The sequence below is a fragment of the Echinops telfairi genome, unplaced genomic scaffold (genome assembly GCF_000313985.2).
Source record: "Echinops telfairi isolate 266 unplaced genomic scaffold, ASM31398v2 ScPeMD7_70;HRSCAF=299, whole genome shotgun sequence".
NCBI classification, from domain to species: Eukaryota; Metazoa; Chordata; class Mammalia; order Afrosoricida; family Tenrecidae; genus Echinops; species Echinops telfairi.
Genome location: NW_022103968.1, coordinates 10,675,225 through 10,680,387, shown reverse-complemented (window position 1 = coordinate 10,680,387; position 5,163 = coordinate 10,675,225).

Genomic DNA, 5,163 nt, shown 5'->3' with positions numbered 1-5,163 from the left:
CTGGCTCATCTCTTCCTTGTGAACCTTCTCTAAGGGATGTCCAATTGTCTCCAGATGGGCTTTGGGTTTCCATTCTGTGCTCCCCTTCATTCACATTGATAGGATTTTTCATCCTGTAGTTTTGTCTCTTTGTTGGTACGTTGTTAGATGCCATCGAGTCAGTCCCATCTCATGAGACCCCATGAATAACAGAACAAACACTGCCGAGTCCTGCTCCATCCTCACACCCTTGCTGTGTGGAAGTCTGTTGTTGCCGTTGCCGTGTCCATCCACCTCATTGTGGGCCTTCCTCTTTTCCACCGACCCTCTACTTTAATTTCAATAAACATGACTAATCTTATCTGATAACATAACCGAAGTTATGAAATAAAGTTCTGTTCATCATTCTTTCCAGTTACGTGTATTCTGGCTGTACTTCTTCCAAGACAGATTTGTGTGTTCTTCTGACAAGTCCTGGTATAGTCAATACTCTTTCCCAACATACTCATTTGAAGGCACTAATTATTCTTTGGCATTTTTGGGGTTGCCTTTCTTAATCCTTGCGGCCTTTCACATATATATGAGATGAATGAAAATATCATGACTTGGGTCAGGTTCACTTTAGTCTTGTGCAGCAGATTTGCCCAATGCTACATACCTTTTGATTTTTTTTGACTGCTGCTTCTATGAGCCTTGACTATGGATCCAAGCAAAATGAAATCCCAGACAACTCCAATCTTGTCTGCATTGTGGTTGCTTATTGGTTCCGCTGTGAGGAGTTTTGTTTTCTTGATTTTGAAGTTGACCCATACTGAAGACTGTATGTAGCCTTTGATCCCTATCAATAACAAGTACTTCAAGATCTCTTCACTTTCACTAAGCAAGGTTGTGAATACATGCTAGCTCTTTTCTAGACTCTTTCTCCGCTGATTTGTCTGAGTTTTCCTCAGGATTAGATTCAGTTGAACTATTTTGACAGGAATACTACTGGGACCTTGTTGGGTCATCCAGACACTGTGGATGGAAGTTTCGGGGGGAAGCTGGTGTGGGTACAGTGTGGTTCTCCACGGTCAAGCTACTCTTTTTCGCAATGAACTTGTGGAAGATGCTCAGAGACTGTGCAAATATCCTCTTTCTGGTCAAGGTTTCATCCAGAAGGCCGAGCGTCTGTGGATGATCTTCTAACTCCATCACTTCTTTGATGTAATGTATTGGACTGGAGGCATTTATTTCTCCCAGTGTGAACTTGTGGAGTCCTGCCTTGTTTCCTCCCCAATAATAACAATGGGCTATTATTCACTACTACTGCTCTCTGTCTGTTTTGGTGCTCAGACTACGTCAGAAATGACCAGGGGGAACCCTTGTGAGATGACCCTATTCCTTTGGACACTATTCCCCCTCAGACTTCCAGCTCAGTGCTTTCTACAAAGGCAGTTTTTCTGGAAGGGTGACCTTTTCAGCACCATCCTCCATAAGATTCCTCTAAACATAACCCCAGGAGCCCTGTAGCACAGAAGCTGAGTACTTGGCTGTGAATGGAAAGATCGGTGGTTTAAACCCACCCGCTGCTGCTGCTGGGGAGAAAGATATGACGCCAGCTTCCAGAAAGGTGACAGTCTCTGGAATCCAGTGGGAGGCTCTACACTGTCCTATAGGGTCACTGTGAGTCAGAAGCAACTTGATGGGTTTAACTGGTAAGCATAACTCAATCCAGAAGACCCACCCACCCCCAGTCTCCCCGCTTTTTATTTCCATGCATTAGCTCACCCTGTTCTTCTTGCCTGCCCTCCCCTGACCTCATGGCCAATGTTGGCTTCATGACCCAGCCCTCCAGGGTCAGGCCCACACACCCAACTGTGAGTCCCTCCCGCCCAACTAAAGGGATCACCTTTCCATTCGATTGAAATTATGGGTTTTTGTTTTTTGTTTTTTTTGCTATAAAGGAAATTTATATGCATCACTGAAAAAGTCAGAATGCTCTCCCAAGCAGACAAGCAAGGATAAGAGAAAACACTCCCATCCCACAATCTTTTATCCGCTCTGCTTCTAGCTGCGTAGGAATCCTTTGCGCAGATGTTCCAGACTGGACTTAACCAATCTGCTCCTGTTGGACGTGTAGGTTGCTTCCGTGATGCACCCAAGGATGAGATTGTTATAGATATTTATAGACCAGTCTTGGCACACACTTTTTCTCTCTCTCTCTAGGTTATCTCTTTAGAAGTGGAATTGTGACCACTGAGGGCTGTGTCTGTCTTGGTGAGTTTTACTATCTGCTGCAAAACTGCCTTCCAGGGAGCTGGTGCCAATCGACACTCAGAGAGACGTTGTGAGTGAGAGTGGTTACCACCGGGAAAGTGTGCCAACACGGAGCCCCCGCAGTCTGAAGCAGCCCTCTCATGGCTGCTGGGCTTCTCCTGTTCACTTGTCTTCCGTTCCAGTCTCTTGTATGTGTGGCTGGTTGGTTCTACGAGCCTGGGATCTGTTTATTCACTTTTAGATAATTTTTTTTCCAGATAATTTTATTAGGACATAATCCAGACATCATACCATTCAATAGTTCAGTCACATCAAACAGTGTTGAAAAATCGTGACTACAGTCCTTTCAGAACATTTCTTCCTTCTTGTATTCTTGATATCGGCTCCCCATGACCCCACTCCTCCCCTGGGATCTGTTTAAAAGCATGTGTCCTTATTCTATGTCGAATCAAGGAAGGTACAGATGAGTGAAGGATGATGCTTGGCTATGGATTGACTTGCATTTTCCCCATAGTATGTCTTCAAGCTCCAACCCTTGAACCTATCAACAGGACACTGTTTGGAAAGAGATGGTTTCTCTTATAATGTCAATGAGGTCATAACCAGGGTAGGTGGGTCCTAAATCCTGTGAGTTCTGAGCTAGAAAGAAAGCAGAATAGACACCGAGAGGGACACAGGCATGGAGCAGATGCCCAGGAGCCTCACTGATTGACAGCAGAGCCCAGAACTAGGAGCAAAGCCCCTGGAGGACTCAACACGAGCGAGCGAGACTCTGATTCAGACTTAGAGCCGCCACACTGAGAGAAAACAACTTCTGTCCTTCGAAGGCACCCGCTCGTGTGCCAGCAGCAGGAGCATGCGAAGACGCAGCCTGTTCGAGCTTTCACATCTCAGGCCACCCAAAGTGTCACCGACATCGGTGTCTCAAAGTCCAGCAGGCAGTGGAGCGGTCACCTTTTCAGCTTCAGCTTCTGCAAAAGTAGGAAAACCCGGAGGAGCAACCTCTCAGTGGGAAACAATGCTTAACAATACTTATTATTATTATTATTTTTTGCTTAACAATACTTATATAGACAAGGGTTCGGGAGGGAAGGTGGGGGAGGGAAGAAGAAAAAATGAGCTGATATCAAAGGTTCAAGTAGAAAGCAAATGTTTTGAGGAAGATGATGGCAACGAATGTACAAATGTGCTTGACACAATGGATGTAAGTATGGATTGTGATAAGAGCTGTACGAGCCCCTAATAAAATGATAAAACAGCAACAACACAGTGGTATACTGAGCAATAATAAAGGGTGTTACATAATTGTAAACACAAAACAATACTTATATAGAATCCAAGGGAAGAATATACCTGGCACCATGTTCCTAACGGGACACATTTAACCTAGTCTCTACCTAGCCCTTGGCGACCCAGGCCGTGTGCAATAGACTACTGGGACTTCAGACGTGCACCACTTCCTGCACAGGCCACACCAGAAGGACTCCATGTGGAAACCCCACTAAGTGAGCAGGGCTCTACCCCATGCTCACCTGTAGTCCTTGGACTTACGGCTGAAACTCCCTAGTGTGAGGAGAAGTGGATGACTGCTGTCCCAAGGACATAGAACTGGGGGCTTTGGGCTTTGGTTCAGAGCTCTTGTCTTGAGGGTGCACAATGAATGGTGGCCCCAAACTACCATAAGCTTACTGGATTCTTTCCTTATCTAATGAACAGACAGTCGTTGGTGCTTAAATAAGTCATGGTCGACCAAACCCATTACTGTCCAGTGGATACTGACTCCTAGTGAGTCTAGAGGACAGAGTAGAATTGCCCCATACGTTTCCAAAGCTGGAAATCTTTCAGACTGCCACACCTTTCTCAGGCAGAGTGGCTGGTGGAACCGAACTCCTGACCTTGCGGTTAGCAGCCCATTGCTTAACCACTGCGCCACAAAGCCTCCTTCAAACACTGCCAAAGAGGCTGTGTGTCCACTTCCAAGTTCAACCACGCAGGATCCATTTTGATACTCTTACCGTGTTCCTGCCTGTTCGATGGGCACATTTCCCCTTGGTGCCCAATCTTTCTGATGGCTCAGTATTGACTGGAACAAAATAAACGCCCAGGTTTCTATGCCGGTTCTGGTTTCATATATGTCCCTGAATCTGAAAATAAGATGGAAATGTGTGTGTTTAGCTTAAAACGGTGTGATCTGTTTAACAACTTGCAAGAGGCCGTTGAGTTGAGGAAGGAGGGGTAATCGGAGGGCTGGGCATGCCCCTTAAGCAGTCCATCTCTCCTACTGTCCTTTTCCAGTCTCTGAGCTGGCAGGGATCTGGCCATTTTGGAAGTGTTTGGTGGCACCACTACCACCCCAGAACCTTAGGAGAAGCTGAAACATGTCACATTCCCCTGAGCCTACACATTCGAGGGAGCTTTCAAAAGACCATGGTAGTTTCCTTTGTTCCACTTGTCTACAGATGTTTTGAAGGCCCCACCTACTGTCACATGCCCACGTGGTGTAGGGCACTTGCTAAGTTCAATAGAGAAAGAAACAAAAAGCTGCAAAGGGCACATCTCAGGCCTCCCAAGGTGGAGGGGGTGGCGCAGGGGTGTGTGAGACTCTTACATCACGATCGAGCCTTGCAGCTGACCTTGAGCAGTGGACCTAATGCTGAGCCTCAGTTTCCTCTCTCTGCAGTGGAGGTGACAATGCTTGAACAGTACTGGCTCTGCAGGATAAGCTTAGGACTGGAGGTTCTGGGGAGCCATGCAATGGGTCCTGGAGAAGGGATGTGTGTGTGTGTTGAAAAATCCGTCCCGAGTCATTCTCCTGGGAAAGCCTGCAGAACAGCAAATGGCACCGAAGGAAGGAGAAAGGGCAGTTACCTTTTTACTGAAGAAGATGATGCTAAACTTGCAGTGCCAGGGGAATGGGCACCGCGGCCT